This window comes from Oncorhynchus keta, chromosome 12 (genome assembly GCF_023373465.1).
Source record: "Oncorhynchus keta strain PuntledgeMale-10-30-2019 chromosome 12, Oket_V2, whole genome shotgun sequence".
Classification (NCBI taxonomy): Eukaryota; Metazoa; Chordata; class Actinopteri; order Salmoniformes; family Salmonidae; genus Oncorhynchus; species Oncorhynchus keta.
Genome location: NC_068432.1, coordinates 46,174,718 through 46,193,291, shown reverse-complemented (window position 1 = coordinate 46,193,291; position 18,574 = coordinate 46,174,718). Strand labels below are relative to the sequence as shown.

General features: G+C 40.5%; 1 protein-coding gene across 6 annotated transcripts in view; it reads right to left on the bottom strand.

Moving 5' to 3' along the window:
- LOC118391565 (zinc finger protein 462-like) overlaps positions 1-17,015 on the bottom strand; it is a 76,301-nt gene extending 59,286 nt beyond the window's left edge. For 3 of the 6 annotated variants that reach the window (XM_035783066.2, XM_035783070.2, XM_035783069.2), the window contains exon 1: positions 16,659-17,013. The gene's annotated coding sequence lies outside the window, so the exon portion shown is untranslated. Of the gene's footprint in view, positions 1-15,752; positions 16,130-16,658 lie in introns of those variants that run through there. The other 3 variants (XM_035783071.2, XM_035783068.2, XM_035783067.2) reach the window with 3 other exon arrangements.
- Between the last annotated feature and the right edge of the window lie 1,559 nt (positions 17,016-18,574).

The following is an 18,574-nucleotide window of genomic DNA, read 5'->3' as shown; positions in this document are numbered from 1 at the left end:
ATACTTAACTCATACTGATACTAAACCCATATTGATACTAATACTAAACCCATATTGATACTAATACTAAAGCCATACTGATACTAAAGCCATACTAATACTATACTACTACTGAACCCATTCTAATTCTTAACCCATACTAATACTAAACCCATACTGATACTAATACTAAACCCATATTGATACTAATACTAAACCCATATTGATACTAATACTAAACCCACACTGATACTAATACTATATTAATACTAAACCCCTACTGATACTAAACCCATACTAATACTAATCCCATACTGATACTACACCCATAATAACACTAATCCCATACTAATACCAAATCCATACTAATACCAATACTAAGTCCATTCTGGGATTGTTGAGAAATAGACTGTTTTGAACAGGGTTTAATACTTATTTCCATGGACCATCAATTTGTAATAGTTCCTATTATGCAATTGTTTCTAATCACCAACAGATAGCAATATATTACCACAACCTCTAACCAATTAACTTACTATTCATCACTACCTTACAAGTTCTACTCAATAATACATGTTTCACTACTTATTTACTATATACATGAGTGGTAAGTTGACCGATTTCCTTATTTCATTGTTTTACTTAACCTTTATTTAACTAGGCAAGCAAGTTTAGAACAAATTCTTATTTACAATGACGGCCTAGGAACAGTGGGTTAACTGCCTTGTTCAGGGGCAGAATGACAGATTTTTACCCTGTCAGCTCGGGATTCGATCTAGCAACCTTTCGGTTACTGGCCCAGCGCTCTAACCACAATAATTCAGTAAATCTTTGTACTTGTTGCATGTTGAGTCTATATTTTTGTTCAGTGTACATAATAAACTCAGCAAAAAAAGAAACATCCTCTCACTGTCAACTGCGTTTATTTTCAGCAAACTTAACATGTGTAAATATTTGTATGAACATAACAAGATTCAACAACTGAGACAAACTGAACAGGTTCCACAGACATGTGACTAACAGAAATGGAATAATGTGAATAATTTGGAATTTTGGATGAAAAGCATGCCCAAATTCAACTGCCTGCTACTCATCCCCGGGAGATAAGATATGCATATTATTAGTAGTTTTGGATAGAAAACACTCTGAAGTTTCTAAAACTGTTTGAATCATGTCTGTGAGTAAACCCCGAGGACAAACCATTCAGATTTGTTGTTTTTTTGAGGTCACTTTTCAATGGGTTTTCAATGGGAATCCAAATTTCTAAAGGACTTGCTTGCAGTTCCTACCACTTCCACTGGATGTCACTAGTCTTTAGAAATTGGTTGAGGTTATTCCGTTGTGTAATGAAGATGTACGGCCATCTTGAACGAGGGTCACTTCATGTGTACTGTTTGATAGAGGCGCATGACCAGAAAGCTAGCGTCAGTTTGTTTTCTTCCTGTATTGAACACAGATCATCCCTTCTTCAATTTTATCGATTATTTACTTTAAAAAATACCTAAAGTTGTATTACAAAAGTAGTTTGAAATGTTTGGCAAAGTTTACAGGTAACTTTTGAGATATTTTGTAGTCAAGGTGCGCAAGATGGAACCGTTTTTTTTCTGGATCAAACGCGCCAAATAAATGGACATTTTGGATATATATGGACAGAATTAATCGAACAAAAGGACCATTTGTGATGTTTATGGGACATATTGGAGTGCCAACAGAAGAAGCTCGTCAAAGGTACGGCATGATTTATATTTTTATTTCTGCATTTTGTGTTGCGCCTGCAGGGTTGAAATATGTTTTCTCTCTTTTGTTTATGGAGGTGCTATCCTCAGATAATAGCATTGTTTGCTTTCACCGAAAAGCCTTTTTGAAATCTGACATGTTGGCTGGATTCACAACACGTGAAGCTTTAATTTGGTATCTTACATGTGTGATTTCATGAAAGTTAGATTTTCAATTTGGCGCTCTGCATTTTCTCTGGCTTTTGGCCAAGTGGGATGCTACCGTCCCACATATCCCACAGAGGTTAAATACTGCAGTGCATCTCCTCCTCATGGACTGCACCAGACTTGCCAGTTTTTGCTGTGAGATGTTACCCCACTCTTCCACCAAGGCACCTGCAAGTTCCCGGACATTTCTGGGGGGAATGGCCCTAGCCCTCACCCTCCGATCCAACAGGTTCCAGACGTGCTCAATGGGGTTGAGATCCGGGCTCTTGCTGGCCATGGCAGAACACTGACATTCCTGTCTTGCAGGAAATCAGCCATACTGCTCGTTCTGTGCGTGGTGGCATTGTCATGCTGGATGGCCATGTCAGGATGAGCCTGCAGGATGGGTACCACATGAGGGAGGAGGATGTCTTCCCTGTAACGCACAGCGTTGAGATTGCCTGCAATGACAACAAGCTCAGTCCGATGATGCTGTGACACACCGCCCCAGACCATGACGGACCCTCCACCTCCAAATCGATCCCGCTCCAGAGTACAGGCCTCGGTATAACGCTCATTCCTTCTACGGTAAACGTGTATCCTACCATCACCCCTGGTGAGACAAAACCACGACTCGTCACCGAAGAGCACTTTTTGCCAGTCCTGTCTGGTCCAGTGATGGTGGGTTTGTGCCCATGGGTGATGTTGTTGCCGGTGATGTCTGGTGAGGACCTGCCTTACAACAGGCCTACAAGTCCAGCCTCTCTCAGCCTATTGCGGAAAGTCTGAGCACTGATGGAGGGATTGTGCGTTCCTGGTGTAACTCGGGCAGTTGTTGTTGCCATCCTGTATCTGTCCCGCAGGTGTGATGTTCGGATGTACCGATCCTGTGCAGGTGTTGTTACACGTTGTCTGCCACTGCAAGGACGATCATCTGTCGTCCTGTCTCCCTGTAGCGCTGTCTTAGGCATTTCACAGTACGAACATTGCAATTGATTTCCCTGGCCACATCTGCAGTCCTCATGCCTCCTTGCAGCATGCCTAAGGCACGTTCACGCAGATGACCAGGGACCCTGTGAATCTTTCATTTGGTGTTTTTCAGAGTCAGTAGAACGGCTTCTTTACTGTCTTAAGTTTTCATAACTGTGACCTTAATCGTCTACCGTCTCTAAGCTGTTAGTGTCTTAACGACCGTTCCACAGGTGCTTGTTCATGAATTGTTTATGGTTCATTGAACAAGCATGGGAAACAGTGATTAAACCCTTTACAATGAAGATCTGTGAAGTTATTTGGATTTTTACAAATGATCTTTGAAAGACAGGGTCCTGAAAAAGGGATGTTTCTTTTTTGCTGAGTTTGTTAAATTGTCTTTATGTTTAAATTGTCTTTAAATTTCACAACATTTTAGGCCCCACAGGCTGTCCTAAGATATGACATGAAAGTGAATTCTGACAAAGGCCCTTACTTGACTCTAAAATGTTGTATTCTATACCCATTTGAAGATAAACAAGTTATTCATGTGTTTGATAAGATTAAAGACTCTCTCTTGGGACCCAATTTAAATTTTAGGGGACCCCACATGGGTCCCGGATCCCAAGTTTGGGAACCACTGTACAACTAACTTCTCTCCCTGCTTGCTACAATTTTTCCTCTCTCTGTGTATCTCCTTTGCCTTCTTCATTGCAGCCTGACTCACCACTGTCTGTCTCACTACTCTCTATAAAGAAAAGGTATTTTGTTATGAGAACTTAGTTGTCCATCTTTTGACTATAGCTAGCTTAATTTCAGTCAACTCTCCTGCTGAGGTCAAGCTCCGTTCAACATTAGCTTCTAACGTCGTCCTTTTAGCCAGCTAGTTATAGCTAGCTACCTGGCTAACAGCCAGAGCCCTTGAGCTAGCTAGCTAGCTAGACATCTGACTGAAATATCTACTTACAAGGGGAAGTGTGTTTCACGGCAGAGGTCGAGAGATGTTAAAATAATTCCGACTGTCAGCGGTGTCTCTGCTACATGCCACTGATCTGGGCTGAGGTAGTTCGTTTCACCTCTCGGCCTATGTCGTGTGCGGAATTTCCCGTTGGACAGAGTGAAGAGTGAATGTGCTTCTAACAAGGCAAATCCAGGGGGAGCAGGCAAACATAACGAGCATTCATGATTCAACTCGTTCGCAGAGGTCGGCACGATTATAACTCAGATCAAGAAGCCTTCTGAGCGTTGTTCAACGTTGGGAATGCAATAATATTTGGGTAAACGATAATCAACTAAATAAAAAGGTGAGTAAATGCTATTTCACAAATAAAAAGCTGTGTAAACAGCTTTTACGTGTGTTTACCCTCCACTACATCCCTGGTTGAATCTGGAAAAAAACATTCATAAATGTCAATATCCTGCCAGGCAAAATTGAATCTACATTTGTCTGGCATTTTAGCTGTCAATGTGACGTTCGGAGCGTCAGTTCTGTACCTACCTGGCTGAGTGGCAGTGTGGGTGGAATGAGCAAGCTCGCCTGGAAACCAGAGTGCGAAACACGAGAGGACATCTGCTTTACAAGACCAATACATTTCTACTATTTTTCACATTAACATATGTGATCGTTTTCTGTTCTCTCTTTTTAATTCAAGTACTTTTAAAGTACCAACTTGAGAAAATGTCTGATTTTCAAGGTATTCCAGTACTTGAATTTCAGAGTTCCAAATTCAAGTACATCAAGCAACTTGTGCGATCCCTGTTTGAAACAAAATACTTACCTGAAGAAGAAAAAAACATAATATACACAAATTGTTCTCCTATATGCATTTATCAATATTCCACATTTCTGGAGATTAGCAAGTACACGGTTCACAGCGGTGAGGAAAACAATTACTGTTTATTCTATTCCCTCTGTTCTATTCACTCATCGTCATAAGAGGACAAACCTTCCTTAAAGGATTTGATCATGTGGCTCTGCTCATTGGAGGAAGTGTCTGAAAACACACAGCCATGAAGCACTGATTCCACCTGGCTGATCGATGAGGCAGCCGGCCCTTATTATTATTATATTCAAAACAGGGGAAATATTCAGTAGAAAAAGCACCATGTCGTTCAACATATACCAACTAGTGTGTGTCCAAAATGGCACCCTATTCCCTATGTAGTGCACTAAACTGACCAGTAGTGCCCTATAGGGAAAAGTATGATATTACAGACAGAGCACTGCTGGTATCATGGGCCATATGAGGTAACATCAGCCAGACATAGTCATCTCCCAGTGAATCTCTCTCTACCCGGTGGGGCAGCTGCTAGTTGTGGTGGAGGTGACATCAACCCAGGCTCATTGTTTCGAGTATGAGATGTCTCCTCTAGTCTGAACCGTGGTGACATAAATTAACCATTTAGTGATTAATCTATTAAAAGGACTTAATCTAGCTAAATGTTAAAACCACAGTTTGGCTGGATGATGAATCAATCAACCACTATGGATAGATCAGGATCATCATAATTCAATATTTTACATTTTCTAAATGAGTTGCAAAGTGTTTTCTTATTGTGATGGCTTGGCTTGAAACATTACTAAATTAGATGATTGTATATTACAGTAATCTTCTCCACCACCAACACCACCATAATGGCTTTTATTTTAGATGAAATGTGTTCCAGGAAGCATATGGCATATGGAGCTGAACTAGGTCAACCATTAACGAACGAACACGAAGCTTCTCAGACAGAGAACACCCAACTGAAGCCCCGCTTCTAATCTACACGGGTAGATATTTCACTGTTTGACTGACCTTAGCTAATGTATGAATGGGCCCTAGTTAATAAGGGTGCACTATAAAGGGAATAGGGCGCCATTTCACATACACGCCTATGTTTATGGAGCAACAGCTCTCCGTCCCCAGAAATATTTATCTTCAATCTTCTTGTTCAACAACATTTGAATGGATCTTGGAGTAATAAAAAACAAATCAATTCACCGCCAGTCAGCCTCAGATGACAGATGGTTACCTGACGTCACCCGAGCTAGCTAACGCTCAGCTAGTATTATTACTTAATATCACCACATCGCTTTCTTCTTCTTTACGGGGCCAGCCAAGCCTACTGCCTGCCTGCCGACCAAACCATTTCCCATTTTGTCTTTCCATCAAAGCCATCAAAGAGCACATCATGGCACAGTACAACCTTGCTCCGAGGATAGCGTAGCCTTTGTCTCTTATAGAAGGCTTCTATTGTTGCTCCACTGATTCTAAAAAGGGTGGTTGTGACAGAGCACTCAAGAGCAATGGCCCCTCTTGCACAAGCAGGAGATAATGGCCCCTCTTGCACAAGTAGGAGACAATGGCCCCTCTTGCACAAGCAGGACACAATGGAACTGCAGATCAAGAAGAATGTTCTCCCATAGCTGTCCCTCTAATGTCATCTAGCAAGCTGGGTATTTCCTCATGTTAGAAAGCATCACAAACATGGCTGATACGATCTAATCATATACAATGTGCTAGTTTAATATTCTGCTAACATTAACATTTCCTGAAGCAAAAGTACAGTTGGCATTCAAAAAGAAAGGAGAACCAAGGAACTATTCATATAATGAAATGGCCTTCGTCAGGGAGTACCTTATACAAGAGGTTACATTCAATAACAAACATTTCTGGATTAATCAAAAGTGCAGCCATTAACATTTCACCATCTGACTGTGTGACCTTCAAACCTTCAAACCGAAAGGAAAAGCAATCAACAAAAGCAACAAAACATAGCCTATTAAATCCTTAAAACCATTTAGGTTTGGTTTGAAGGCAGCTAAGCTAGATAAGTCTCAGCACTCTGGATCCTTCTTGCCATGCATGGCTATGGTTCAATGTCTAATCAGAATATTGCTCAACCTGCTTTAACAGAGTCACCTCACTTGGCTGGCTGCTCCCTCTGGCCTGACAGAATTATCTTCTGCATCACAGAGAGACCAGCAGAGCAGAGATTGGGTGAACAGAGCTGGCTACGCAGAGACAGAGAACTCCATTTCATAGAGCACCCACTGCAGAGCAAAACAGAGAGAACAGGGAAGTATCAGTGGCTCAGTGGCATTGGACGGTCATCCACCATTTTGTGATCCTCAAGGTCTGCATGGGCAACCCAGTCCCCCTCCCTGCCATGCCTGCCTATACCCTGCTATCTTGTTACACAGATGGGACTGTTTAGCTAGGAGCACAGACCTGGACCCGTTTATTTTCTCCATTTCTGCTGTCATAGCTGCCAGAGAAAGGAGAAGTGAAATGTTCTCTCTGCTCGGTGGTTGCCTTGTCACCACAAGGTCTTCTTCAGAAGACAGGTAGACAGAAGAGATTTGAGGATCACAGTTCAGCCACCACCAAATATGGAACTTAATCTCCCTTTGAGATAGCAGTCATGCTGTAGGTTAACCAAGGTTTCCAGAGAAGGCCGTGAGAAGGGTTTACTGATAACACGATGAAACACAAACATACATTTGCAGTGCTTCAGCCTACATTTGCAGTGCTTTCAAATTTAGGTAATTGGGTTTTATTCCTGATAAAACCACACAACTCAGGCTTTTAGGCTCACAGCAATAAGGTTAATTAAATATGCCATCCCCAAAAAGTATTAAGTGCACAAACTAATTGCAAGCCTTCAGCACAATTATTTAAAAAAACTTTTTTTTGTTTGTTTTAATCGGTGGAGGTACTTCTCACTTGGTTTCTCTGCCTTTTGGGTTAGAGTATTCTCCATGGTCTGAGCTGATACATGTACCTTAGCAACTTCTCCAATGACGCAAACCTCACTTCTCTTTGATATTGCTCCTGCTCAAAACACCTGGTCTAGAGTGTTAAATTGCAAGGTAAAACATTCTGAATACATACAGGCACAGGGAAGCACTGTCAATGTGTCACTGTGTCAAATTATACAGCCTATTTAGTTCAAATGACATTCATGTCATTTAATCCATATCACAGTTTTATATTTTTACATTTTAGTCATTTAGCAGATGTTCTTATCCAGTGTGACTTACAGTAGTGAGTGCATACATTTTCATACTCTTTTCAAACTGCATCACAGTGCTTGGCTTGGCATCGTGTCAAGAGTTCCATCATCATTTTTATTAACACACTTACTGGCTACATTCGTTGCTAGAAATGCATTAATAGTAAAGGAAATCTGTGTAGTATTGAGAAGAAGAAAAAACATATCATACTGCAAAGGCCTCAAGAAGCAATCATTCAGCATTCATTCATCAATCATTCAGCATTCATTCATCAATCATTCAGCATTCATTCATCAATCATTCAGCATTCATTCATCAATCATTCAGCATTCATTCATCAATCAATCATTCATCAATCATTCATCAATCATTCATCAATCAATCATTCATCAATCATTCAGCATTCATTCATCAATCAATCATTCATCAATCATTCAGCATTCATTCATCAATCAATCATTCAGCATTCATTCATCAATCAATCATTCATCAATCATTCAGCATTCATTCATCAATCAATCATTCATCAATCATTCAGCATTCATTCATCAATCAATCATTCATCAATCATTCAGCATTCATTCATCAATCAATCATTCATCAATCATTCAGCATTTATTCAGCATTTATTGATCAATCATTCAGCATTCATTCATCAATCATTCAGCATTCATTCAGCATTTATTGATCAATCATTCAGCATTCATTCATCAATCAATCATTCATCAATCATTCAGCATTTATTCAGCATTTATTGATCAATCATTCAGCATTCATTCATCAATCAATCATTCATCAATCATTCAGCATTTATTCAGCATTTATTGATCAATCATTCAGCATTCATTCATCAATCAATCAGCATTTATTCAGCATTTATTGATCAATCATTCATCAATCATTCAGCATTTATTCAGCATTTATTCAATTCAATTCAAGGGCTTTATTGGCATGGGAAACATGTGTTTTATTCATCAATCAATCATTCAGCATTCATTCATCAATCATTCAGCATTTATTCATCAATCAATCATTCAGCATTCATTCAGCATGTATTTATCAATCAATCACTCATCAATCATTCAGCATTCATTCATCATTCATTCATCAATCATTCAGCATTCATTCAGCAGTTGTAAATGAGAACTTGTTCTCAACTAGCCTACCTGGTTAAATAAAGGTGAAATTAAAAATTAAAATTCATTCAGCATTTATTCATCAATCATTCAGCATTCATGCATCAATCTTTCAGCGACCATTCCGCAATCATTCATCAACAGAGGCACAGCCAATATGAAACAATAATAATATCCGCCTCCCACACTAACAGTTAAACCACCACATAATTAAAACAGTCATCTCACACTATTTGACATTTCCATTATCTTACCCAGCTGACTGCTGCTCGCCATTCACAAGGCAGTGGAAATAATCAGAACAATGACTAATCCAGAGATCTCAATCAAAAATCAATCAAAATGGTCTGATTGTCGAAAGTTCTCTCAAGGTCAATTACAAAGCCAAAAAGTTTGCATAAATACAAACAAGTTGAACCACATTTACTATGTGCTCATTAAGAAATTATTGAGTTCTTTACTACTAGTAAACACTGTAATGATATCTTACATAAATTAGGTTATTAGATGTAGTGACCAGTGGATAGGAAAGCCACAAGCCCAGAACATCTGTTTGAAGCAAAACTCAAGCAAACCCAAACTCAAAACTCAAGCAAAACGCAAGCTGTGGCTCTGTTTTGAAAACGTCTTGGATTGTATTTCCCAAAGGGAATGTGCTGGGTCACGGATGAATACGTAGAGTTAAAGAAAGAAAACTTGAAGAAGGATGTCCAAGGACATTCTTGGAGAATAACCAGGAAGTGTTTTTCCACAAAGACAATAAGGCCAACTTCAGCAAACCATGATGCATTCAGCATTCCACTACACAACCAAGCAATCCATAACCCATCTCTGTTTGACTTTGGCACCATTTCCCAAAGTTAGGCCAAAAGAGCCGACCTGCCAATGCTATGTGTCCAATTCAAAATAGATTTGAGGCACATGGATTTCTCCCCTGAGAGGTCACACATTGCAGGCCTACAGAAAGCATGACTATTATTGGTCACTGATGACAGAAACCCACATAGGTGTGAAACAAAGGCTGTGAATAGGTTGTAACAAGGTTGTAACAGGATTAGCCTACTACAAGATTACATCAGTTCTCTCTCTTTCCACACATTGGGGTTTGTCCACTACGTTCAGTGCTTTCCTCTCCAGATTCAAACCATTTAATAAGAACGTGGTTCTTCTATCTTGCTTCAGTGAAGGTCATCATACTGGGCGTCCTCTATTGTTATATCTATATCTAAGGTCAAAGCTCTGTAAATAATGTGTCCTAATCTTTTTCTCTTCATATTTTGAATATATTCTGCTCAATTTAAAGATAAACGAGAGCATGACTGATCTTAAAACATTATTGTTCTTTATGAGGTGTAAGCTAAATTTGTCATAGTGACGTTCTTTGTGGAAGTCTTCCAAAACATTCAGCATTACTGTCGTCTTCCTTTACCTGACATAGCAGATACCAGTTACAGGGTGAAGGTGGGGTTACAAGCTGGTAGGTCTTGAAGTGAACGAAGCAAGACAGTGCACAGAGATACAGATCCCACTGGTGGAAACAGGGAAGCCTAACAGAAGTATTACTTTGTAGATGTGAAATTTTGGAACAGTTTTGAAACTGTTTCCGCTGTATGCTAGTCTCTCCTACTTGTATAGAAATATCTTAAGGTCCCTCTTCAGGTGAGCCAAACCACCCTCTTGAAGAGCAACACAAGACCCATTAATATTAACTTACCAGCGAGACCTCCTTCCCAACTCCTTAAATATTTAATCAGCCTTGGACAGCTTCATTGCTCTGTAGGCTGAGGCCAGTGGATCCCCTTTACAAGACCACTCCTGTTCCCTCTCAAAGAGGGCCTTGTCCCCTGCCACTAGACTGCCTCACAAACTGGCGTCTCCAAAGAATTCAGAATTTTTCCACCGCAGCTCAGCTCGACTCGGCTGACAGAGTTGGTTTACTGTGTCTCGTTTGAGAAACTTATGAAGCATTGTGGATGAGACTGATCAGACTTGCTAACCTATGGGAAAGCTGGTGGCTACTGGCTAAGCCTATATCAGTCTGATTAAATATGGTTTACTAGATATCTTGAAAACAACATAAAGGCACATAGAGCTTCTTAAATTCAGTTCAAAATAGTCCTAGATGTCCACAGAGACTGCATGCATGTGCAATGATGCCTCATGTCTCATGATCGACACTGTGTCTGTTTAAAACAACAACAACATGTATTTAACTAGGCAAGTCAGTTAAGAACAAATTCTTAACTTTGTGTGCCTCATCGCTTCAAAAAAGATAAATATAAGTGCATCTTGTCACATACTGAGCAGTAAAAAGAAATCTCATCAGTATATAGTGTAAGATGTTTCTACAGATCAAACAAGGATACTCCTTACATAGGCTGACCTTACTAGGGATGTACCCCTGGCACTAACATCTTATGTAATATAAAGTCAATATTATAAAATATGAAAAACAGTTAAGTAATGTTATTTCATAACCCCTTCCAAAGTTGGTATACAGATAGAGAGAAGATGCCATTTGCACTGAAGTGAACCACGACAACAGTAACCAGAATGTCACTTCCACAAGAAAATCACTTCCTTTGACAGTTTCATTTATTCTACCATGATCTGTGCTCTTGTACCTAAATAAAAAATAATGCCAAGAAGAACTATAATGTGGGTTGGGTTTGATTTACACGCAAGCTAATCAGAAAGCAGGTAAAATGGCAGCTGTGTTTTGCGGTGGCAAAAAAAACAGTCAAAATATCCAATATTGACAGAAAGGGAGCCATTCTGAAATAGGGCCATAGCATGAACTACTAAAAGAAAGTGTATTCACCGTTGCAGTAGGCTAGGCCCTACATCTTATGAGCCAATGCATCATGTCAAGAAAGCACTCACTGGACCATTTCAATTGGCTTTTGTGCCTCTCTCTCTCGCCCCTGCCACGGCCCCAGGTATCGACACTAGAGTGCATCACTCTGCCCGAGCTCCATTTCATTCTTCCTATATGTCCAAACCGTCACTGAACTAAGAGGTCACATCCATTCTGTTGTCTAATTCTTCCCCTTTTCTTCAGAAGACTGAAATACCTCGCTAAAATCCTGTTATGAAATGTTTATAAAAGTGTCTCTTATGATTATAAGAACTTGACTAATGTTCACAACAGTAAATCCCTTACAACAGAATGGGTATAAAACATTAAATTATATATAATTGTATTTGTCACATTCGTCGACTACAACAAAGTGTAGTTGTAGTCGGCGCATGTGAAATGCTTACTTATTAGCCCTTACCCAAAAAATGCAGAGTTAAAAAGTAAGAAAAATGCGCAAAAAATGTCAAAAGGAAATAGTAACACAATAAAATAACAATAAGGAGATTATAGACATAGAGTAGTGGTACAGAATCAGTGTGCAGGGGTACGAGGTAGTTGAAGTAATTCAGATGATATGTACATGTAGTCAGGAGTCAAAGTGACTCGGCAATCAGGATAGATAATAAACAGAGTAGCAGCACAGTATGTGAAGAGTGTGAAGCGTGTGTATGTGTGGAGTGCCTGTGTGTGGTGTCAATATTCATGTTTGTGTGTGTTAGCGTATGTAGTGTTTGTATGTGTGTGTTGGGGTGTCAGTGTAGTATGTGTGAGTGTGTCGGTAGAGTCCAGTGAGTGTGCATAGGGCCAGTGCATAGACCCAGTGCATAGAGCCAGTGCATAGAGACAATTGTTTTCTATGGGATACCCTTATTATTAGGAACCTGGTTGCGGTTACAATGGCTTCCACTAGATGTCAACAGTCTTTAGAAATTGTTAGATGTTTTTCTTTTGAGAGATTAAGAAGTAGTCCTATTTATTGTAAGTGTCATTCCAGGTGGACTGTTTTGGTGCACGTAAACTGGAGCGCGCTTCACATTGTTTTTATCCGGTATTAGAAACAGTTCATTCCGTCTTAAATTTGATAGATTATTTACATTTTAGGGTACCGGAGGTTGGATTAGGAACGTTGTTTGAAATGTTTGGACCAAGTTTACAGGTAACTTATTAGATACTTTGTAGGCATGTTGGGCAAGTTGAAACTGGTGTATTTCTGAATCAAACGCGCCAAATAAATTGACATTTTTGGGACATTAAGAAGGACATAATCGAACAAAAGGACCATTTGTGATGTTTCTGGGACATTTTGGAGTGCCAACAGAAGAAGATCTTCAAAAGGTATTAATTATATTGCTATTTCTGACTTTTGTGGCGCACCTGCCTGGTTGAAATATGATTTTCATGTGTTTGTATGCGGGGCGCTGTCCTCAGATAACCGCATGATTTGCTTTCGCTGTAAAGCATTTTTTAAATCTGACAGCGGCTGGATTAACAAGAAATTAAGCTTTATTTTGATGTATAACACTTATATTTTCAAGAAGGTTAAATATTTGAATTTGGTATTTTTGAATTTCGCGCTCTGCAATTTCCCCGGATATTGGCCAGGTGGGACGCTTACCGTCACACCTGCCCATAAGAAGTTAAATGGTGTTAGTCACATTGGCTACAGAGAGCGTGATCAGGAACAACTGGTGCTCTTGTGCATGGTTCAGTGTTGCTAGCCTCGAAGCAAACATAGAAAGCATTTAGTTTGTCTGGTAGGCTCGCGTCACTTGGCAGTTTGCGGCTTTGTAATCCGTGATAGTTTGCAATCCCTGCCACATCGGCATCAGAGCCGGTGTAGTAGGATTCGATTTTAGTCCTGTATTGACGCTTAGCCTGTTTGGTGGTTCGTCGGAGGGCATAGCGGGATTTCTTACAAGCGTCCGGATTAGTGTCCCGCTCCTTGAAAGTGGCAGCTCTAGCCTTCAGCTCAGTTCAAATGTTGCCTGTAATCCATGGCTTCTGGTGGAGATACGTACGGTCACTGTGGGGACGACGTCGTCGATGCACTTATTAATGAAGCCGGTGAATGATGTGGTAAAGCCTTCAATGTCTTTGGATGCATCCCTGAACATATTGGAGTCTGTACTAGTGAAACAGTCCTGTAGGTTAACATCTGCTTCAGTGGACCACTTCCGTATTAAGCGCGTCTCTGGAACTTCCTGTTTGCCAATTTGCTTGTATGCAGGAATCAGGAGGATAGAGTTATGGTCAGATTTGGCAAATGGAGTTCGAGGGAGAGCCTTGTATGCGTCTCTGTGTGTGGAGTATAGGTGATCTAGGTTCATATCAATATTTGTATAGGAGTAAAAGTCGCCTTGTTTAATTTGGAAAGACTGCGGTGCTTTTGGTGGCTTAATCCTTCCTACAGCAGGGCACAAATATTTAAACATAAACACGGTAATAGCCTAATGCATTGTCAGTCAGTGCAATGAGGAAGTAGACTAAATATTTGTGCATTAATGCTGAAGAAAAACAAAACTACTTTGATAAGCAAATGCACTTTAAACCCCAGAGTGTCAAAACACAACTTCTGGAGGTCTTGGACAATCCATCAGAATTGGGCTACTGTGTAATGCTGGAGATCTGCTAACTTCATCCAGACTGGTTGAGACTAAAAATAGCCTAGACATGAGGTTCACAGAGATGTTCTATCAGTGATCAATTGTGATCATAGCATAACATGTAGGCTATAATGCAGCTAACTTGGGTCGTAAGTATCCTTCTTCAAGGTGGAAGCTATTTGCGTTGTACAGGAATGACTGATCTGTAAAAGATCAAGACTATAGCATGAAGTCTCGCAAGAACATAACTTCCCAGCAAATACCAAAATCTGCCCTGCTCTGAAGCCATCTAGCCCACATATTTTCAGTCCAAACATCCCAGCTAGCTCCTCCTTGAGAACCTGTTTCCCTTGACATGTGAGACTGAGACTAGCGCCACCATTTTGATTGCCTCCTAGCCCACAGTTGTCGCAGAGTGTATAGTTCAGTCTCCTTGTCAGCAAGATTTCCCCGTGGCCAGAGTGAGTGAGTCTGCAGGAGAGTCAGGCACACATTGCCTTCTCTTGACTGAGTGAATGACAAGGAATGCCATTCCTTCAGCCATACGGTACACACCAGTTAAACTGAGGTTGAGGAGAACTAGATGTATTGTACATGCTGAGAACATAAGTACATAAATAACAAACGAATATTCAAACTCTAAATCTCAAAACAATGTGAAATAAAACATGTAAATTGTTCATTTCACTTTTTGGATAGCTCTGTCTATCTAATTTACTGTAGCCTAAATTGACGAATAGCCATATAGCATAGCCTGCATGGTGAGACGGTTGAAGTGTAGCAAACTGCTTTCGAAAGTTATCTACTTTACTCTCAAGAACTTTGTAAGACTGCACTCCTCTGTGTGTGTGTGTGTGTGTATGTGTGTGTGTACTGTTTGGGGACCACCAGTTTGTAGAGCATGAACAACCCGCAGCTACAACCAGTACATTATTAAGCATTAAAATTCCCATCTCATCCATGTGTGTTTGCTACTGTCCTTCTCTCACCAGCACATTGACAGCTCCAAACCATCACAGACTAGACCTACCACTGGGACCCATAATAACACTCCTAACGTACTCTACATTTACCCCTAAACTCAATGACAATAATAGAACAGGTGGAAAGGAAATTAATCAAATTAACCAAAATAGAATATAATCTTCCCCTTTACTTGTTCTCATAAATCACTATAAATAAAACTAACAATACTTGGAGGTATCCATAAAGACCTCCAAACTATAGCTACATTAACCCTGTAACAACCCAGAATTGGCTGCTGTGCAGGAGAAGAAAGTCAACCTTTGTTCTTCCGTGAAGGCTCCTGTCTGACTCCAGGCTCTCCTCTGAGACTCATCTGCCTTCCTCCATTTTATGGTGAAGCCCCAATGACATACCTGACTTCAGAGCCTTGGCTGACAGCATAACATCCAACACAGTTCTGCTTACAGCGTCACATCAGACTCAGAATACGTTTAAAAAAAGAAGTCAAACTGATCATACGGATATTTCAGCCAAGAAACTCGGAGCTAGATAGTTCCAATCATATGGAGAACCATATTAAATCCACATCAGATTAGATTGTAATTGGAGGAATAAACCATCGGCAGCATAACATTGTGGACATGGAGTGTCTGGACGTGTACCAGCGGCTATGCCAGCCAGACTGTCGCTAATGGAGGCTGGGCTCTCTCTTTCTGCTCTGGCTGGGAGTGGGAGAGGAGGTAGAGCAGTCCGTGCAATGGCTTCTCCTTGGAGCAATCGCACAACACAGCCGGGGGACCGACAGCTAAATCTCCTGACTCTTCAGACCTAGCGCAGCTCACAGCCTCGGCTTTCTTATTTCCTCCTTATCCAGTTTGACAAGAACACGAACGATAGATAGCTAGATAGCTACACGAATGGAAGGTTGGTGGAATATTGGTAGAAGAAGCTAGTTGACTTTGACTACCATGGTTTCCAGCGCCAGCCAGTTCGAGCATTCGTGTGTCCACTCGTTAATTCACGCTCGCCCAGGCTGGCTCAAGCAAGTCACCACGTCTGGTGCTACACTAACTAAGAAAGGAGATAAGCTCTTTCCAGGTCATTCACGAGGCGCTCTCTCTGTCTCCAAATTATTCCATCTATCAAACAACGACGTACTCGTGAACCATGAACCCAAACGAGCAGTGATCTTGAACAAACTGGCACATTTTATTATACACTCACAGTTACGTCTTCTTCTGGTGGAGAAGCGATCTTCTACATAAAAGTTGTCCTGTATTTCATGCGTTCGCCCGGTCTAATGGATGAACGCCATGTTTCCTGCTTCTCCTTTGCTGCAGCTGCAGATGACCTGAGATCCGCCTGTCTCTGAATAATGAGCAACCACAGAGACAAGGAAGACAATCTGCAAAGCAGGCAACACAAAGAAGTTTTGGAGACTAGCAAGCACCAGAGGGTGCACAAGAGTTTGCGATGAGACGACAGGAAAGGAGCAGCAGCAGGATGATGGTCAACGTGTGTATCCTCTGAGCAACTCATCACAACGTGTGTATCCTCTGAGCAACTCGTCACAACGCGTGTATCCTCTGAGCAACTCATCCTTCACCGAGTCAAATTAAACCCCAGTCTCAGGCAGCCACGAATGGGCGTCGTTAACATCCCGAGAGGGAATCTAGTGTATGAATATAGAAGTTATATCCATATGCACACGTCATGAGGGTTATCAACAGTTCACAGACTGAAACTGGGTAATGATGCTGGATACTGTATCCCACATCCAACCTGACAGACAGGCAGGCAGACAGACAGCCAGACAGACTAGATTAGACAGACAGACATACTAGATTAGGCAGACAGACAAGACTAGATTAGGCAGACAGAAAATAAGAGAATTGAAGAGACTATAATAGAACAATGTAATATAGAATAGAATAGCATATTGGCTTCCCCACCACCCTTGTCTCCCATTGTGTAATAAAGTGCATGTGTATGTGTTATAAATAGATTCAGGACACATTTTTAAAAATCACAGTAGCTTAAATATGACTAATAAAGTCCATGGTGATCCACTTGGCTGCTGTAGTCAATGTTGCTCTTCCATCAAGATGCTAACCAAGGGGAAACAAATAGGGGCGGCAGGGTTAGAGCGTTGGACTAGTAAATTCACATCCCCGAGCTGACAAGGTACAAATCTGTCGTTCTGCCCCTGAACAGGCAGATCAGGGACCCACTGTTCATAGGCAGTCATTGAAAATAAGAATTTGTTCTCAACTGACTTGCCTAGTTAAATAAAGGTTAAAAAAATAAATTAATAGGACATCCTGTTTTGATCCTGTATTGGTGGAGTGTGTGAGAGAGAGAAGAATGAACTACCTCTCAAAATAGAAGGAGTTAAACATTTCCTGATGAGTTACAACATCACGTTCTAAGTTCTGCCAGAGCCCTCAGAGACTATAATAAATGTCCAGGTAGCCTATAGTGTAGCAAGCTGTTTAGCAATGTAATTAACACCCACAACAATTGTCTAGACTCATTTTCTACTGTTGTGTTTTCATTACCATGTAATTATTCTTCAAAGTACATTGTAATAAGTATTGTATTTAGAGTTATGTTGGTTATGATAATAATTTTATGATGGATAATTGTGAGACTTTCTGACACAGAAATACTACATTGATTAATTATGTTTTGTTTGAAATGTTTTCATGTCATTCATGAATTATAAACAACTTTGGTTATAGAAGTGGGGGGGGACATAACTTTTTATATATATATATATCTTTTTTTTTTGCCTGTCAGGTAAACACTTCAAACAGCCTACCCAACCGCCCGGAGGCGTCCGCATGGTCCTAAAGCACACCGTTGCATCAATTTTGTATCACATTCCAATGATAAAACTAAGGGGAACAAAAATGCAATTTCAGAATGTGGGGGGACATGTCCCCAGTTAAAGTGTTAAATCCAATTCAAATAGTGTAGATGAAGGGGAGGAGACATGTTAAAGAAGGATTTTGAAGCCTTTTGACAATTGAGACATGGATTATGTATGTGCGCCATTCAGAGGATGAATGGGCAAGACAAATAATTGTGCCTTTGAACAGGGTATGGTAGTAGGTACCAGGCGCACCGGTTTGGATCAA